We start from the raw sequence: 20,783 nt of genomic DNA, 5'->3' as shown, positions 1-20,783 counted from the left end.
GCCTTTCTCGGTGCTTCTCATTCCTGTTTGCCACATCCCTGACTCCACCACCACAACCTGTCCCACGGCAGGGAGTGACACTGCCACTGAGCCAGCCGCTCCAGCAGAACTGTCCTCACTTCCCTGATTCTGACACCTGTTTACTGACCAAGACCTGTTGGTTTCAACACTCTTCTTCTCTCTGTCACCACCACCTCTATGGATACAGGGTATACATTTTTTTTTAAAGATTCTATTTTATTTTTTTAAGTAATCTCTATGCCCAACATGGGGTTCAAGAGCAAGAGTCACATGCTACACTGATGGAGACAGCCAGGTGCCCCAGGGTGTATGTTCTGTGGCTAGGGAGAGGCTCTCAGATTCAGTTTATTGATATACAGTCTTTTTTTTTTTTTATAAAAAAGATTTTATTTATTTATTCATGAGAGAGACCCCAGGGAACCTGCTGCAGGACTCAATCCCAGGACTCCAGGGCCATACCCTGAGCTGAAGGCAGACACTCAACCACTGGGCCACCCAGGCACCCCTGGAAATATGAAAATGTTTTAGAAACTTACAAAATTTTAAAAGCAGCTGTTCCTTCAAATTCAAATAAAAAATGCATATGACTGTGTAAACCTGTTGCTGGCACACTGAGGATCTGGTTCAAGTGACTTTAAAATTTAATTTGGCAAAATATCCCTAGGGATGTATACTCTAAGGACAAAAAGAACTGCATAAAATCCTAAACTGTTTTCAGGAATCATATTATTGGTAATACACTGACATTGTTATTCTAAAACTATCATATTTGGGGGCACCTGGGTGGCTCAGCGGTTGAGCATCTGCCTTTAGCTCAGGGCGTGATCCCAGGTCTGGGGATTGAGTCTCACATTGGGCTCCCTATAAGAGCCTGTTTCTCCCTCTATGTCTCTGCTTCTCGTGTCTCTCATGAATAAATAAAATCTTTAAAATAAATAAACAAACAAACAAACAAATCTATCAGATTTCTTTTATAGGATAAAACAGGTAACGAACAATGTTAATGTTGTTAGGAACCAAGGCTTTCAGCATTAGGAAAAGAGACAGCAATAGAGGCATAAAGAATTAAAAACAATACTAAATTTGAAAGAAACATCAGTATGAATTCATGATATTTTCACTTAAAAAGTGTATTTGTCTGGCAATCTATCCAAAACGCCTGCAAACAATAACCAGCCTTGCAGCTGTGACTATCCTCAGCACCCAGACTGTGGTCTCAAGATACCATTTTATACAAAAAGGAATGAGAGCTGCTCAGACAAAGAGACAATGCGAGGTCTGGGGCAAAGAAGTCTAGAAGGAAATCTAGAACATCATCTCACACCACAAAGCAAGGGAACGAGGAATGCAGGTCAGAGGACAAAGGAGCCCACTCAGGCTCAACTGGCCACGGTGGCTCAAGGTGAGCATCTGTAAGAATCATAACTAAGGGATCTAAACACACCACATAGTCTAAGTTCCCAAGTCAACAGTCACTTTGGAAGTGGTTGTAAAACCAACTCATTAGTTTGTGAACTGGTAAAAAGAACGAACCAGGCATTTATCCTCCCTTTCCTATTTGAACTGTTCCTTAGTGTAATCAAAACCTAAGGAGCGAGAGTTTCTATCGAAGTATCAACTACCCAAGGCAAAAGTCAATGGCAAAGAGTGTGGCACCATCATTTCACGACCTCCAATGACACAGGCCAGGCCCCAGGCAGCACTGGCCCCAAGTCCCTGAGACACAGGAGTCCTGATGAGGGCACCCATCACTGCCTCTGCAGAGCCTGTGCTCAAAGGCCACGCAGGGATGTGGTCAAGCCACTGCATCTGCCCACCCAGTCACAGGAGATGCAGAGGCCAGAAGAACACGCTCAGTGGAAAGGGCAAAAGTCAACAGAGGGAAACCTCTGACGACAAGCAAGCAACCAAGAAAACACACAGAAGAAAGGGGACAGGGAGGGGCTGTCAAGTGATGGGACAGACTGAAGGGACGCATCCGCTCGCTGGGATTGTTTGAACCCTGCTCCATACAAACTAAAAACTCAGATGGCTGGGAAAAGCTAAGTGGTCCTATGATTACAAACGATCTTTTAAACTGCAGTTTTCTTGATACTTATGAATTTATTAAAAAATAGCTACATATTAAATCTCACTTTGAATGCAAATACTTCAAACTCATTTTATATTCATTTTACTGTTCTAACATATTAGAGTTAATTTCAAGTAGAGTGCCACTCAATCACAAATTAGAGACTAAAATATAGTTTCCTTTCAAACTTCTAGAGAACAATGGCTATGGAGCAAACAGTTCAAGTACCAAAAGATGCAATCCTGAGTTGAGTAGGCCTCCAGCCTCAGCCACTGGCACCTTCACTGCAGTGGGTGTCCTGCAGGAAAGAGTGGGTCTTGGGTTTTTCAGAGGGCAAGTCTATGAGGCAAAAACCCCTACCCCTGCCCTGGGTTTCAAACACATTCATTATTACCGGGCCATCAGGGATAATGTCAATTATTCTCAAAAAGTAATGCTGGTTTAAAGAAATGAGAAATAAAAATAAGGCTAGACACACACCAAAACATGGTGCCATGTGTGCAGAAGATACTCAAATACATCCGTCTCAGAGTGAAACTGCTAAAGCCAAAAATGAGTAAGTTCAGGATGTGTTTTAATCACTTTATTTTTACAAAAAGCAAACAAGTTCCAGCTGCAAAGAGAAATCTATACAAATTAAAATTTTCCAGTGACGTACCCGTGTGTCATATGCTGTAAGGAAGATACCCAAAGCTCGGTCTGGGAGGAAGAGACTTCGGTAAAGAAAGAAGCGAAGCAGTGTCAATCTTATCCTTCTTCAAAGAATGTAGTGGAGTCTCTTACCTGGGAGTAAGAATAATACTTGGTCAACTCACACTGGGAACATTTTTACAGATTTTAAAAACAGAATTTCAAAAAACGTAAATTTAAAAAAAATGGTCAAGAAAGAAGTTAAAGAAAACACTTTAACCACTCTCTATAAACATGTACTTTGGATTTTCCATTTTTTGAGTTGGACACAAATTACAAAGTCTCAGTATCTTCAGACTATTTTTATTTTATAATAACTATTTTTTTATAATAACTATTATCATGAAGTATTGCACACATCAAAAAAAGCACAGGAAACACGTATGTTCGGTACACAAACACTAGTCCAACTACCATCTAGGCCAAGGAACAGAACACTGTTGAAACCCCAAAAGGGCTGGGTGCCTCTCTCTGACCCCACACCCCTACTTCCCCTTGTGAGCAGTAACTACCCAAATCTTTACGGTTATCACTCCTTTACTCTTCTTTAGATGGGTCATCTAGGCATGCAGGTCTGATACAGCTTACTTTTGCCAAATTTAATTTTATATAAACAGATTTATAGAATTATATTGTATGTATTCTTTTGTCTTACTTTTTTTTCACTCCACCTCTGTTGCTGTACCTGCCATTTATTTTCATTGCTGTGTAGTATTCCACTGTGTAAATATACCATAATTTACTTATCCAGTCCCCTGTCCCCTGGATGGTTTCTACTTTGGAGCAAAGACACAGATCTCACTGGTGCAGCTATCTTGAACATGTGAGCATGTATTTCTCTGGTGTGCAGACATAGAAATGTGACTTCTACATTACTGGGTAAGTGTATGTTCATCTTTGCTACATAAAGCCAAACTATTTCCCAAAGATGTTAATAATTTATACTCCTACCAGAAGTTTACAGTGCTCAAATTCCTCAACAAGACTTGTCAGGCTTTTTAATTCTTGCTAACTGAATGGCTATGTACTGGTATCCTAAAAATTCTTTGTTAGGTAGAATTAAAAAAAAAAGATTTTATTTATTTATTCATGAGAGACACATAGAGAGAGACAGAGACAGAAGCAGACTCCCCGTGAGGAGCCTGATGCAGGACTTGATCCCAGGACACAGGGATCACGTGCTGAGCCAAAGGCAGACGCTCAACCACTGAGCGACCCAGGTATCCCTGTTACATAGAGTTTTAGAATTATTTGAATATGGGCACCAGTCCATTAAGCACCTGACTCTTGATTTTGGCTCAGGTTATGATTGTAAGATCCAGCCCTACTTCAGGCTCTGTGCTGGGTGTGGAGCCTGCTCAAGAGTCATTCTCCCCTCTGCCCCTCCCCCATGCTCACTTGCTTTCTATTAAAAAAATTTTTTTTACGTTTACATTTCTTACATTTCTAAGAATTTTGCATTTGACAATTGCCACAATGGAATTCTTTTTTTTTTAAAGTAGGCTTCATAATTGAACACCAATAAAAAATAAATTAAAAAAAATAAAATAAAATAAAGTAGGCTTCATGTCCAGTGTGGAGCCCAACACAACGCCTGATCTCAGGACTCTCAGATTAATACTAGAGCTGAGATCAAGAGTTGGATGCTTAATCAACTGAGCCACCCTGGCACCCCTGTTCTTTTAGTGATTACTTTAGAAATTATAATGTGCAGGTTCTTCTCAAAGGCCACTATATCTTTACCCTCTCTCAGACAGCAAGGACTTTATTTTTTTAAGGACTTTAAAATATTAACTCCATTCATCATATTTCCAACTTAAGTCCTAACATTGTGTGTTTACGCATGTGCACATATTTTTGTCACCATTAACATTTTATAGAATATTCATTTATTTTGGTTAGAGAGAGAATCGTTTCCTTTCATGTACTGAAGGCATTATTCCAAGTGCTGTGTGGCTCTCAATGCTGGTGCTGAGAAGCTGCCTGCTGTTCCTTTGCAGGTAATCACATGCTTCACAGCCAGGTGTTTGGGTGTGGATTTCTTTTTATTTAGGATATCGTGTCAGTCATTTGTTGAACATCCTAACACTGAGGTTTGGCTTCTTTCAACTTTCTGGAAACTTCTCGGCCATTATCCCTTCAAACACTGCTTCTGCACTGTCCTTCTCCTCTCCTTCCAGAACCCAATCATACCTGTGATGGATATCACTATTTCCTCTGTGTCCCTTTGTGCTTTCCGTTCCATCTCCATGCTTCTCATTTTTCCGTGTTTGATCTATTATGATGGTGGATTATACGGATTGATTTTCCAGTGTTAAACCAATTTTTCATTCCTGAGATAAAGTTCACTTGATCATTAAGCAATATCTTTTTTATATGTTTCCATATGGACCTAATATGTATGAAAGACATGTGTGTATGATAAATGTGCTTGGTGGTTTTCCTGTATTGTAATGTTTTTGTCTGGTCTTGCTTTCAGGGCAGTGATGGCCTCACAGAAGGAGGTGGGAAACATTCCCTCCTCTTCTATTTTCTAGAGAAGTTTTTTGTCAGATTAGAATTCCTTCTTCTCTAAGCATTTAATACAATTTACCAGCGAAGTCATTTGGGTCTCGAGTTTTCTTTGAAGTGAGGATTTTCATTACCAATTCAATTTCTTTAATAAATATAGAGTGATGATAGTTTATATATTTCTTCTTGAGTGAGCTTTGGTGGTTTCTGTTTTTCAAAGAATGTTTTCATATATTTGTCAAATTTATTGGCATAAAATTACTCACAATTTTACCCTTACTACCCTTTCAATGCCTGTAGGATCTGTAATGGTACCCTCTCTCACAAACCTGATATTGGCATTAATGTTTCCTCTTTTCTCACTGATGACAGATTTTTCTGGGTAGGATAATCATCTCTAACTTATCACTGTTAGCCTTCAAATACTGTTATGCCACTTTAAGTATAGTGGTACCATGATCCCAGTCCCCCTTCATCCTTTGTGCTACTGTTTTCATTCATTTACCTCTACAAGTATTAGGAGGCCTACAAAATTTTGTTATTTTTTGCTTTAAACAACCATTTTTTAAAAAGCAACTCAAAGTGACAATATTTATCAACCATTTATGGTTCATTCCTCTCTAAAAATTTTCATCTGGTGTATTTCCTTCTACCTGAACTTCCTTTAAAGATTTCATGTACTGCAGTTCTACTGGCAATAAATTCTGTCAGCTTTTCTTGGCCTAGAAATTATTATTTCACTTTTATTTCTGAAAGATATCTTCTCTAGGTACAGAATTCTGAACTAACAGGTTTTTCTTTCAGTGCTTTAAACATGTCACTGTGTTGTCTTCTGGCTAGCACAAGCTCGGACCAGATGTCAGCTGCCATTTCTGTCTGTTCCTGTGTAATGTCTTTTCTTCTTGTTGCTTCCCACCCCTCTTTACCACTGTTTTCTCAGCAATGGGATTATGTACAATATTGGTATGGCTTTCTTTGTTTATCCTATTTGAGGTTTTTGAGCGCTCTGCTTTGTAGTTTTCGTCAAATTTGGATTTTTTTTTTCAGCCATTATTTCTTCAAATGCAAACTGTATTCCCTCCTCTCCTGGAACTCTAGTTACACGTATCTGAGAACAGCTGATTTTGTCTCACAGGTCCCTAAATGCTCTGCTATTCTCTTCAGTCTTCCCTATTCTTTTGCTAGATTTTGCATCATTTCTAGTGCCATGTCTTGACATTCATTGACCAATTCTTCTGTAGTACCAACCTGATGTTAATCTCTCTATTGCATTTTTCGTTTCAGGTATTCTATTTTTCATCCAGAAGTTTTCAGGTTTTTTGGTATCTTTTGCTAATTATGCTCATTCTTCTCTACATCCTTGAGTATGTACAACTTGCTTTTCAGTGATTTTAATGTCTTTATCTATTATTTTTGGATTTGTTTCTATTGGTTGATTTTTTCTCCTGGTTAAAGTCATATTTTCTTGCTTTGTTGCATGCCTGGTAATTTTTATAAGATGCTGGACACTAAAATTTTTTTATGTTGTTGGGAGCTGGGTTTTATTACTTCCTTTTAAATACAGTTGGGACTTGGGGAGCCTGGGTGGCTCAGGGAGTTAAGCAGCCAACTCTTGATTTTGGCTCAGGTCATGATCTCAGGGTCCTGGGATTGAGCCCTGCGTCAGGTTCTGTGCTCAGTGGAGACTCTGCTTGAGATCCTCTCTCTCCTTCTGCCTCTGCCCCTCCTCTTGCTTATGCACATGCACGTGCACTCTCTCACAAATAAACACATAAATCTTTAAAAACACATTAACAGGGGGAATCCCTAGGTGGCTGAGCGGTTTAGCGCCTGCCTTTGGCCCAGGGCCTGATTCTGGAGACCTGGGATCGAGTCCCGTGTCGGGCTCCCTGCATGGAGCCTGCTTCTCCCTCTGCTTGTGTCTCTGTCTCTTTCTCTCTCTCTGTCTCTCATGAATAAATAAATAAAATCTTTAAAAAAAACACACATTAACAAATAAAAACATACATACATACAGGTGGGACTTTGTTCTGGGAACTGTTACTTGGAACAAGCGAGGGCAGGTCTGCAGCAGTCTTTCTGGTCTAGAACTAATCCAGCCCCACTACTGAGGTGAGGGGAGTCTATCTGATGCCCTAAATGGAAAAAGCTACTCTGAACCCTCCCTAACAAAGATTTAAGAAGAAGTTTTAAAAGGATCTAACTGATATTACTCTAGAGTGGTAATATGATGGGAATACACACTATCTCAATCTTGTGTGATGTCCACAAATTGTTCAGTCTACTCCTTTCTGGTGGTTCTTTTCCTTGCTTTGAAGTGTTTCTCTTCATGTATTTGCTGGTCAGTACTCAGCCAAAGCCTCAAGGGAGTCTTTCTGCAGCTTTCTGGAGTCCTCCAAGTAGCTCCCTTCCCCTCCTATACTTTGCATGCCCCCCATTCTAGCCACTTAGTCCTCCCAAACACTGAGTGTTTGCCACTTCAGTAAGACCAGTGGGCTCAGTTCCCTGCCCCTGCCTGCAGTGTGGAAACTGTCTCTAGGACAAGAGACAAGAGACTTGTCTCTAAGACAAGTTTGTGAAAACTACAGCATGGGGGCCACATCTAACCTACTACTAGTTCTTATAAAGTTTTATTGGAATACACACCAATTTATTTACATACTTGGTAGGAAAGCAGACACAGAGTTTAGTATGTAGTTGTGACAGAGACCATATGGTCTGAAAAGCCTGAGATATTTACTATCTGGCCCTTTACAGAAAAATTTCTTGGACCTTGCTCTAGAGGATAAGCTGGAATGGTTGCAGGTCTCATTTCTTTTATTTCAGGGAACACAGTCCTAACCTGTCTGTTGACCAATGTCTAAAACAGTTGTTTCATATATTTTATCTGGCTTTCATGTTGTTTAAGATGGGAGTCTGGTTTGGGACTAGGTTGAGGTGAGTGAGGCACTGGCCTCGGGTACAAATTTTAAGGGAGTGCCAAAAAACTCCGTAATAGCGATAAAAATCAAAATTAATGAAAAAATCCATGAGAAGCAAAAATATTAAAATTTAAAATTGAGGCAAAAGGAAAAATCACTAATTCTGATCCTATATGTATTTAAAATCTTTTTTTTTTCATTATGGATCTTTGCATCAAATTTGATTTTTTAAAAGCACTGTATTAAAATGTTTATTTGGGGGATCCCTGGGTGGCACAGCGGTTTGGCGCCTGCCTTTGGCCCAGGGCACGATCCTGGAGACCCGGGATCAAATCCCACGTCGGGCTCCCGGTGCATGGAGCCTGCTTCTCCCTCTGCCTGTGTCTATGCCTCTCTCTCTCTCTCTCTCTCTCACTGTGTGCCTATCATAAATAAATTTTAAAAAAATAAAATAAAATAAAATAAAATGTTTATTTGGGGGGGTACCTGGGTGGCTCAGTTGGTTGGACATCGGACTTCTGATTTCAGTTCAGATCATGATCTCAGGGTCATGAGATCGAGCCCATTCTGGGGTCCGTGCTCAGCAGGGCATCTGCTTGAGAATTCTCTTTCCCTCTGCCCCACTCCTCACTAAAATAAATCTTTAAATAAGTAAAAAGATTTTTTAATATTTAAAGTAATCGCTATACCCAACATGGGGCTCAAACTTACAACGCTGAGATCAAGAGTCACATGCTCTACCGACTATGCCAGACAGATGCCCTTACCATATTTATTAATCTCAATTATTGAGCTTTCTGGTGCCCCCTGCAATTCTGCACGTGAGGCAAGTACCTCTCTTGCCTCACCTGCTCCTGGTCCCCATTATTCCATCATGGCAGAAATGCAAAATTCAGGAGTAACTTTCTTTCTTTTTTTTAAAAAAAAAGATTTATTTATTCATGAGAGACACAGAGAAAGAAGCAGGGACATAGGTAGATGGAGAAGTAGGCTCCCTGAGGGGAGCCCAATGTGGGACTTGATCCCAGGACCCCTGGATCTCGACTTGAGCAGAAGGCAGACGCTCACCCCTGAGCCACCCAGATGCCCCCAGGAGTAAGTTTCTTATTAAATACATCACACTAATATATTATAACTAGAAGAGTTTATCAGAACTGGAAAATTAAATGTTTTCTTTCTCAGAGATCTCTTAAAACAGAAAATGCTTCAATATGAAACACTATGTTCAAATTCCTTCTATTTGCAACTAAAGTCTAATGTGTACATATTCCCACACATACCCACCTTGTAGGCAGCAAACTGTTACAAGAATATAAAAATTTTCCTATAATTGGGGCACCTGGCTAGCTCAGTTGGTAGAGCAAATGGCTCTTCATCTCAGGGTTGTGAGTTCAAGCCCCATGTTGAGTGTGTAGCCTACTTAAAATTTTAAAAAATGTTTTTAATAAATTAGTTAAAAAATAAAAACTTTCGGGCAGCCCTGGTGGCGCAGCAGTTTGGCGCCGCCTGCAGCCTGGGGTGTGATCCTGGAGACCGGGGATCAAGCGCCACATCAGGCTTCCTGCATGGAGCCTGCTTCACCCTCTCCCTCTCCCTCTGCCTCTGTCTCTGCCTCTCTCTGTGTGTCTATGAATAAATAAATAAAATCTTTAAAAAAATAAAATAAAATAAAATAAATAAAAACTTTCGTATAATGACTAAATACATGCACACAAAGATACTATAACTGTAAAATAATACTGTAATTATACATTGTCCAGGTGATATATTTATATTATGGAGTATATCAAAAACAGCCATCAGCAACTGCTACCAAGTCAATTTACTAACTGATGAAAGTAAGGTGCCAAGGTTCTCAACACATCATTTCAATTAAAAATAAATCAAGCAACAAACTATCATTCCAGATTCTGCAGGATTACCACCCTGCTGGTACTCCTCTCTAGTAAATGCAGCAGGAAAGCACTAGGCAAGCACAAGCAAAAGGATTCTCATGGTTGCAAGAATAAAAACCTGCCAACAAAAGCCAACTTCTACATATTCTGTGTTTACTTCATTTTCTAAAAGCACAAGTACAGGAGAATATTTTCAAATGTAATGACCAAATAAAGCTTTTCCCTTAATTAAAAATGTCAAGGTATTACATTTAGTGGAGAAACAAAGACTATGAAATTCGAATTATAATTTTTATGAATAGTCAAAACTCATGAAACTAGTTAATTTAATAATCAGACACTGTTCGAGTTCATGAAGCCACCCCCACCCTCAAATTCCCTCTTCTATCTGCTCCTTCTGACCTGGCCTTATGTATGAGTTGGCCTGCCCGCCCCACGCAACCTGGCACTGAAGGCCTGCCCTCCCTGCCAAGACCCTGTCTCTGCATCCCAGAGGCAGGCTTGTACACGTGCTCCACCAGCCCCTTTCTCCTGTGCCTTAGCTCCTTCCCTCTCACTTCCTTTATGTCCTGCCAGACACTTCATCTCAAGACTCTGTTCAAGTATCTTAACATCTACCATTTACATTCAACTCACAGCTTGTCATGAAACTTTAGGGCAGAGATTATGCTGCCTAATTTTATCTATAGCCTCCCTTGAGCCCCAGCACCTAGCAAGGTGTCAGGCACACTTGACCGGTACCTGCTTTTTACAAGGTTATATGCCTCCAAACATTTTTCTGAGACCTTTTCCCTCCCAGTGGACATGACCTTCCTCAAGCCCTGATCTATACTATAAGGACACCCACCATAACACAAGCCTACACTGGGTAGATTATACTTAACTTCCTTCTCTCTCTCTCTCTCTCTCTCACCTGTGAGCTTTCTGAAGTAAAAAATGTGCTTTTTGGGGGGCGCCTGGATGGCTTTGTCAGTTAAGTGTCTACCTCTGGCTCACAACCTGATCCCAGGGTCCTGGGTTCATGCCCCACATCGAGCTCTCTGGTCAGCAGGGAGCCTGCTTCTCCCTCTCCCTCTGCTCCTACTTGTGCTCTCTCACTCTCTCAAATAAATAAAATCTTTTTTTAATGTGGTTTTTTTAGGTTTGCACCCTCAGCACTTAGAAAGCATCTACCACACAGTAAATATTCAACACGTATTAGTAGTTATTACATTATTCCTGTAATTACTCATTTATTCCTCACAACTCTATAAATATCCCCCCCCCCATTACAGAGATGAGGTAACTGGAACAGAAAGATTCAGCAATTTCCCAACATTACACATTACCAAATGACAGAGTAGTCTGCCTCTTGAGTCACATTTCTAACATCTGTCTATTATCAGATAGAGACTGTATCAACAAAGGCATACTCACTGACTCATGATATCGTAAGAATCAAAAAAGATTTATGCTGTAAAACTGGATTTGCCATTTGCACCTCTCAAATTATCTTTAAAAGGTTATCCAATGCTCGAAAGACCTCCTTGGACTATTGAGAAACCAAGATAATGACACTCAGCAACTTGCCCAAAGTCAGAGTCAGCAGGACTGAAAGCCTGGTCTCAAAGACCAGAGCTCCCTCCATGACGACTTGACTGCTATTCTGGACAGGTCAGACAACTATAAACTCAAATCCTGCAAAATACATGCCTCAAAACTCCCAAAACATCAATAATGTTTAACTAATACATTTGTCACTTTTTTTTTAAAGCTTTTATTTATTTATTCATGAGAGACACACAGAGAGGCAGAGACACAGGCAGAGGGAGAAGCAGGCTCCATGCAGAGATCCCCAACCCCAGGATCACGACCTGAGTCAAAGGCAGACACTCAATCGCTGAGCCACCCAGGGGTCCCCATTTGTCACTTTTTAAAACCAAGTGTGTTTTTTCATTGTTTTGAATTTCAGCATTGACATCCGTGGAGTTTATTTACCCTCTTAGGACTAACATAGGACATTCACAACCAGATCAAGGAAGATACTGAGATATTGTGAAGGCTAAAATAAATTTCCTGCATCGTTTAACTAATTATTTGGCTTGGTTTCTAGGTACTTTAAATGTGAGAACTGACTAGAATTATTTAGCTTACTCTTGGAAAGCATTGTCCAAATGGATCTGAATAAGGAGGAAAAGATCTAGTTAAGAGTGAATGCCAAAAAAAAAAAAAAAAAGTGAATGACTATCGCATGCTACTGAATAATAGTTAAAATTACTCTTGTGTAAAAAAAAAAATCGTGTTTTGGAGTTGTAATGCAGTGGTGAGTTTAGTTTTGTTTTTGGCACTATGATAGGTTTCTCTGAAGTCTTGCCCACATGAAATCATGGTCGAATATCCATTACCACTACATACTTACTTTAGTCCAGAATATGAAATGTCACATATATTTTTACAGATAGAGTCATGTTGAAAACTTGAGATGTCTAGTGTAATATTTCTAGGATCTTTTTGAATCTAATATTCTCATGCTAGAATAAATCAACTTCCTAATCAAATGTGACCCCCTTTGCTAAAATTACTGTACCCACAGTACAAAGTTTCCTACATGACATCCAACTGATCACACTGTTTTAACTTAAGGCTGTACAAAAGTGTGACATCATTCAGGTTACGAAGAAATTTTTATCTAATCAGTCTTTCAAATAAACCTATTCTGCAATGTTCACTTTTGCTTAATATAGTTACAATTCACTGCAATTTACTCAGTGAATTTAAATAGACATTTATTATGCAACATCAAATCTCTTAGGTTCCCCCCAAAATTAATCAATATTTTGAACATAAAATATTCTACTGTCAACACTTTTTACACAAAAGAAGGCCTCATTAATTTTCTACTGGAATAAAATGAAAATAAATCTAAATTTGTAGGTTAGATCAGCACTGCTGAAAGATCCCAGGACTGACTCAGTAGGGAGAAGTGCCCCAAGGTCAGGGAACACCTGGCCATGCTGTGACCTCACTGCACCATGCCATGCCACGCCTTGCACACAGCCCCTGGGCACCATCTCAAATGGTCCAATGGTTGGGACCAGTTTGTCTGATGCCAGATCCACATGTCCACTCTCACAAGTGCCCAATAAATAATTTTGAATGACAACACCTTTCCCTAGTCAGGCACTGTCCTTAGGAAAACAAAAAGAGCATTTCCTATAAATTAAAATATCAAAAGCACTGGGATCAGATTTTTTTCCCCCACTGGAATTAGTTTAACTAGTTTCTCAAAACTACATCATTCTCCTCAAAAATCTTTTTCTTTTTTTTTAAGATTTATTTATTTATTCATTCAGAGAGAGCGAAGAGAGAGGCAGAGACAGAGGCAGAGGGAGGAGAAGCAGGCTCCCTGCAGGAAGCCCAATACGGGACTCAATCCTGGGTCTCCAGGATCACACCCCAGGCTGCAGGCAGCACTAAACCGCTGCGCCACCGGGGCTGCCCTCCTCAAAAATCTCTATACTTGAATTCAAAGGATGCATTAAACTCTGCTACCAAAACAAAAATAAATAAATAAATAAATAAACAAACAAACAAACTCAACTCTGCTACCCTCACAATGTATTTGTTCATTTACAAGGAAAAGAACATGGAGAGCAAAAGAGGAAAGCACCGTTGAGGATGTAAACAGTCATCTACTCTCAGTTGTTTCCATCTCCTTGGTGGAGGGAAAAATCCAAGTATTCAATAATTTGAAAAGATATTAAGCTGGTAATAGAAAAAAGATCTCGGGATCCCTGGGTGGCGCAGCGGTTTGGCGCCTGCCTTTGGCCCAGGGCGCGATCCTGGAGACCTGGGATCGAATCCCACGTCGGGCTCTCGGTGCATGGAGCCTGCTTCTCTCTCTGCCTGTGTCTCTGCCTCTCTCTCTCTCTCTCTCTGTGACTATCATAAATAAATTTTAAAAAAATAAAAAAAAATAAATAGAAAAAAGATCTCTTGGTTGAATCAAGAAAACACTTTGAAAACTTCCAAGACAGTCCTGCAAAGGACACAGAGCATCCCAGCCACCTCAGAGGGAATACGCACTCCAGCGCCCAGAATGGCCAGCACAGCACAGGCAGGAGAGGACAAGAAAGACAGGGGTCCTGAACATCATCTCCAGGGAACAGGACACAGCACACGTAACTGTGTGTGTGCATGCATGTGACATGAAAACTGCCAAGGAAGCACAGGGTGAACACGCCAGTGACAACCATTTAAGTGGGTAGTACATGGAAGCCCTCCTTGGGGAGAGGACATTTAAGCCATAATCTGAAGGATCAGTAGAAATTAACTATTTCTGTAATTCTCAGATTTAAAAAATATAAACATAGATAAATACAAAAAGAAAAATCAGTGTTTAAGAAGTGGCTCAGTACTATCAATTCAGTATCTCGTTTTATAGGTTACACAGGAAAAAAAATTGCCTTATAATTCGAGGATACCAATCTTTTTGCTGTACTTCTGCTTGATATTAATATTAGTACACACATAAGCATATATACACACATATCCACTAATATATATAAAATACAAGGATATAAGTATATATATAAAATACATATACATATGTATACATATATATACATAAGAATAATCATATGGTAAATTGATAAATATTAAATGAATGAATGGGTTGCTGGCCAGAGCTCAGAAAATGTATTTAAAAAATACTTTCCTTTTCACACTTCTTTTGCAAGCAAGGAACTAAACCTCCAAGCAATTTACTTGCAGGCATTAAATTACATTTCAAAAATAGCTTTATTAAAAGGGGTACAGAGTTGCTTCTCAACAACTTATAATAGAAGCCTTCTTCTGACTTAATGTTATAAACAGAATTTTTAGATGAGCACAGTCTGAATGTAGGAAATGAATTTGTTTTACCAGATTTGTGGTTGCAAATTGTAATAAACAATACCACTCATAATGATGAATGATAAAACCATCCAGCACTATTAGACATTTTCAAAACCCCACGCAGAATAAAAAGGGAAACAATATGCTAGGAACTGCAGGTTGGGAGTTAAGGCTCTAAGCTGAGAAAAAGTCCTACCCCGGCCCCCAGACAACAATAGGACTCCAGGCTGGGGCTGGAGGAAGAGGAGCTGGCCAGGAGGTATCCACTAGGCCTTACACTGCCTCTGGAGCCCTGGGCGAAGAGGAGGAACAGAACAGCAATCTGTCTGGAGGTTTTAACATTTCAGTTTGGCTCTTCAATAGTCTAAAACACATAAGAGATGGCCAACCTGAGCTCTATCCTGACCCTTTCTCTGCAGATTGTTTCAACTCTACCTGCTACTATAGAGACAGTTGCAGTGGAACAGGGGAGTGACTCAGAAAATACAAGTCACCCAATTACACAGATGTCTTATGGCTGAGCACAGTCTGCACATAAAAGGGGTGCTTACTCCAACCTGAGGGTATGAAGACCCTTGCAAAATAATCCTAATTAATAAATCTGCCTGTGAAATGCCATTTTGTAACACATACAGGGCTTCTCTAAGTTTAAAAATCTGTCATTTTTAATTGAATGTACTTTTTTGACAAGTCAAGATACTGTTCTCCTTCAATTAAAAGAAATTTTGATTCTTCTAAGTCAAAAGAACAATTTTAATTACACTGCTGAATTCATTTTTTGTGTTTCACAGGCTTCTAATACCAGTGCCTGATTCACTTACCATAACTGAGTACGTATTCCTGCACGTGGACTCACATGGTGGTGTGCATTCAAGGAGCGTGTCGTCATCCCCCTGGGTTCTACCCATCTCAACTGCCTGGGGAACACAACACCAGGCTGTTTGCTAGGGCACTTTCTTTAGAGACCTGATGAAGGCAGACTGTTAGGCAGGGCATCTGGGTTACAGGATTCCTCATATCAAGAAAATTAGTAACCCCCTGAGATCTGAAAGCAGCAATCTTTCTCCTCCTGAAAGGTTACATCTAAGACTCCTTTGATGTAGCTCTTTCAAGAGAAAGATTACTTAATTCTCTCTCACCGGAGGATAACAACACACTTGTCCTGGGCTCTTTATACATCACTAAAAGGAAACTTCTAAAGACTGTATTTTCAATCATGTTCTCACTATCACAAACTGTCCTGTATTTTACCATGTGCCTATTGAGCAACAGGATCCAAATGCTGCTTGACCTGCACTGAGCTTTATTCCTTCTCTGTCATCTTTGACCACCACCCCCAAATTTGCAATAGCCCTATAAGTTTTCATGGGCTCCAAAGTTATCCAGACACTTAATGGGTTTCTTAACAGGTTTCTGTTATGTACTGAGCCTGAGATCCAACAGTGAGAAATGTGCCTCCTACCTGCACAGAGCTCAGTGTCAGGGGCAGGGGCGGGGTGGGGGTGGGGTGCCTATAGGTGCCAGGTCCTGGGAGAATGCCCTAGCTGCCTGGTAAGCTGAGTAGAAGTAGCCTTACAAGCTCAACCTCTTATTATTTGTAGTAAGTAAGGTGTAACATATGAGCTGCACCTAATATTACTGTGTCGTTTTGCCCTGGTCAACACAGTGCTGTGACCTTGAGGTAATAGGTGATGATTCAGCTCCCCCCAGAGACCCCTGGGCATCTAGCCTCTCTGCAGGCTACCACAGACTGGCGGAATGCAGCTGCAGAGCTGCGCAGGCTGAGCGCTCTGGTGCATAGGTCACACACTCTCATCACAGCATGAGGCCTGAGGGGCAGAAGACGTGCCCCTCAAGTCTCCAGCACACTGAGTAGAAGTTCAATAAATGAGATAAAGAAAGAAGAATGAGAAAATAGGAACTTTTATAAATTAGAGAGTTCTATTCCTGTTATTATGTAGGCCTTTTTAATTTATTTTTTATAAAAAGAAAAGCAAAAAACAAAATTCTTCTGTCAGGAAAGTGATCCTTAGGAAAACAGAAAACTAGAAGCCAGGTTTCTAACTCTAGATCTGGTTCTGACCTGTGGTGGAACCTTAACCAAGCGGCACAGTTTCTTTGGGCCTCAGTCTCCTCATCTGTAAAATAAAGAGACTGAATGAGATGAGGATTCTCAACAAAGGTCCGTAGATGAGCTACTCCAAAATGCCCACTGATGGGAGTCTGACTTTACCCTCATGCTTAACATCTAAGCTGTGTGATTTAAATGATCCTTAATAGGAACGCCTGGGTGGCTTGGAGGTTTAGCACCTGCCTTCAGCCTGGAGGTGCGATCCTGGAGTCCTGGGATCAAGCCCCACATCAGGCTCCTTGCAGGGAGCCTGCTTCTCCCTCTGCCTGTGTCTCTGCCTCTCTCCCTCCCTCTCTCTCTCTATCTCTCTCTCTCGTGAATAAATAAATAAAATCTTTAAAAAAAAAAAAAAAAAAAGATCCTCAATACAGAGCATGGGCTCCACACAAGTGTGAATGTCTTCCTGGAGCCTGCACAGCCGCCTCCTGGGAGCTACTGCCTCAGCAGCCACCACCATCCTCGGACTTCCTAGGCAAGCTGTACAGGTGCCTTTTTCAAAATATTAACAATCAATATTCTAGTCCCATGTAATCGAGGTACCAATAGAGTTTCAAGGCACAAGGGGAACTAGTTTTCAAAGAAACTATGCTACATACATTTCTAACCAATAACAAGCAATCCTTTGGTAATGAAGATAACAGGCCTTCATATATTAGTTTCAGGATTTTGGCATTTTGAACACGGGTCTTTCTAACCCGGGCCTGCCTCTCCAAAACCAACCATCATCATATCCTAGAAACAAATTAGGCAGGGCTGCCTCCCTAGAAGTCAGGCTCTTTTAGAGCCCTGGGTTGTGTTACTGGAAAGAAGCTCTCCAGACAGATAGAAGCTCTGCCAGAACCACACCAGCATACGGGGTTGCAGCTATGCCTTGAGGTTGTCGAGGATTTCCAGCCCTCAGGAGGCACAGACCTGCCAGCCCATTCTACACCACCCACAGACTGAGGTGTTGGGACACCCGCACACACAGGCTCACTCTCCAGCCTCAAGTTGAAAACCATCTCTTAACAATAGTCTGTTGCCAGGAACCAAGAGACCATGGCAGATGTTAGCAGAGGAAGAACTGAGCTGAATAGATAACTGGTAAACGGAAAAAAAGGGATGTGATACACACAGAAAGCTGAATTTATTTACACTAATCATGAATGCAGGCTCTCAGCTGGAACATCTCACTTAAAATGCCAGAAGGTTCAGTACCCATTCATAAGCTTTTCAGAATGCATGCAGTTGCCATGGTAACCCTGACAGTATATTTCTTGGCATTGGACATATAAATTACCACCCATAATGCATTTAATACAGTTTGGGGGCCACTACTTCATAGACAAATAAATAAACCTCAGTTCTGACTCTCAGTCTCCCTCTTAGATAAACAAAGAGGAGCAGCTGGAGGTAGTATCCAACTCACCCCAGGATAAGCACAGAGCTCTGCACATCTGAAAATGCTCATCTGAAGGCAAATAAGAACTAAGGAAATTAGATTTCCTCATCCACGGCCATATGGTTGAGATTTTGTGAAATAAAATGTTCCATGCCAGATTAATGACAGTGTCATTGCTTAAGTTAAAGAAGCAAATCCATTCTATCCGTGTCTACATCTCTGGAACTCAATCATGTTCAGTAAGTCAAAGAACAAGCAGATCTCTTTAAAGAACATCTTTAATAATTTATTTAAATGGCATTTGTCAACACTAAATAAGAAGACTGTTCAAACATTCACCCTGTCCTTTAATAAGAAATCAAAGTTTTATTTCTTTGGTTCAAAAGAAATCTACTCAATCATAATTCTTCATTTTCACTAGGGATATTCATAAACGTTTAAAATACATATTATACATGATTTCTAAAGTCCTTACCTTCTCATCATCCTCCATCTGAACACAGAGAAGAGAACAGAATTACAGTGCACAACCTGCAAAGGCATCTTGAATCTCACATCCCAGGAAACCCACTGCATCAGTAACTTCACACAGCTGCTGCAGGACATGCCTGCACTAGCTGCGACGTTCACAAAAAATCACTTCTGCTCTTATCCCAAAACAGCTAAGCCCAGGGGAGCTCTGTCTTCATGACCTCCTTCTTCAGACTGCAGGCCACAGTCATCAGCTAAGAAAGGGAGCAAAAGACCTCACCACCAGTTGTTTCCATATTAACAGAGACTTTGGTGACCGCTGCATTGCAGTCTTTCTGAAAGCTACAAACCTCAGAAGCAAGAGCGCTGGAGAGAGACTCCCCTGGCACAGAAAGCTGCCTTTTGAATCACAAAGATTTTATAAGGGTCTTTAAAAAAATGTTGCAAACACCTCAGCGGGGGGTGGCATTTCTAGATTTCCAAAGGCTGATTGGTTTGTGGTTTCTACTGGAGAATGGTTTTGACGATTTATTGTGCTGGGTAAGAATGCTAAAATTAATGAAATGTGCATGATGACACACCATCTTTAATGCTCAAGTACTCTCTGTGAGGATCCTGCACATCTGCCGCTTCACACAAGCCTCAAAGCCCCTACTGAAAAGCTACTGAGAATGAACCATGACTTTCATTCCAGAAAATGCAAGTACAGTAAGAACTTCTAGTTCCTCCGTGGGCAGCAATCACCTTGAACACCCAGCTACCTTCGCAGTATAGTAAAAACCATTACATGATCATAACCCTTGAAATACTAAACCATTAACCATACAACCCAAATTCAGAAAAAGACTTAAAATAGTAGCATGATTACTAAGTGACCTTTACTTTGCATCCATTCATTCAATATATTTAGTGAGCATTAACCAACCACATGCTGTGTGTGAAATGGCATGAATAAAGCAGAACTCACCATCCTGATGGTTCCAGGCACTCCAGTGGACAAGACCAACGGAGAACAAGTCACTCTAAGCATGAGGACTTGCATGACAGAGGGGGCCAGCATACAAAGGGGCAGACCTGGAGTTAGTCTGGGGATCCAGGACAAGTTCTATGAGGAAGGTATATTTAACAGGAGCTAAAGGATGTTCACTCTGCTAAGAAAATGGAGACATGAAGGGAAAGCATCCTCAAAATGGTACACACACGTTCTTCACCATGCACTAGTGCATCCTCAGCAAGGCTGTGTTCTGGAACCCTCAAACCCTCACAGCAGCCCTGGGCAGGCACGGACTGACTGACAGCTGAGAGGTAACAGAATCTGAGCCTTGCAGGGCAGCTCTATACTATGCTCTCGCACCACAGAGCCCCTCAGTAAGTAAGAGCTGTCTTCTAGAGATTCTGGTGACTACCTCCTGATGAGGAATACTAACCTTGCTCAGACAGGTTTTGTTATACCCTAAGTTGAATGCCCAGCCTGGCACCAAACAGTGCTTGGTAAAGGATCAGGTGAAGGAACACACAGATTAAAGAACCTACTGGTCACCCTTCATTCTGGTAATAGAAATGAAATGTTGTATCCCTGCAAACATGCTATTTCCTCTGATGAGAATCCTCTGCTTTGCCTTCCCTCTGTTTACCTAACCCCCACCCTTCACACCTCAGGCTCCGAATCTTCTCCCCTAGGTAGCAGCAAGGACCCTTCCTCTGGGTTCCCATCATCCCTAGCAGTCACCACATGCTATGGAAGGATCCCCACTGAAGCAGGCACTTGGGTAGCTGCCATGCATCACCGTGGCAGCTGGTGGTCTCAAGACGGCTT

General features: G+C 40.9%; 1 protein-coding gene across 5 annotated transcripts in view; it reads right to left on the bottom strand.

Moving 5' to 3' along the window:
* The window catches only part of TRAF3 (TNF receptor associated factor 3), a 115,851-nt gene that overhangs the window by 52,196 nt on the left and 42,872 nt on the right, over positions 1–20,783 (bottom strand). For 2 of the 5 annotated variants that reach the window (XM_025442493.3, XM_049113506.1), the window contains one exon: positions 2,751–2,875. The exons of 1 other annotated variant lie outside the window; for it this stretch is intronic. The gene's annotated coding sequence lies outside the window, so the exon portion shown is untranslated. Of the gene's footprint in view, positions 1–2,750; positions 2,876–8,700; positions 8,828–18,971; positions 19,111–20,783 lie in introns of those variants that run through there. 2 more of the 5 variants (XM_049113503.1, XM_035719569.2) reach the window with 2 other exon arrangements.

This window comes from Canis lupus, chromosome 8 (genome assembly GCF_003254725.2).
Source record: "Canis lupus dingo isolate Sandy chromosome 8, ASM325472v2, whole genome shotgun sequence".
NCBI lineage: Eukaryota > Metazoa > Chordata > Mammalia > Carnivora > Canidae > Canis > Canis lupus.
Note: the sequence above shows the minus strand (reverse complement) of the source record. Positions and strands in the feature narration are given on the sequence as shown.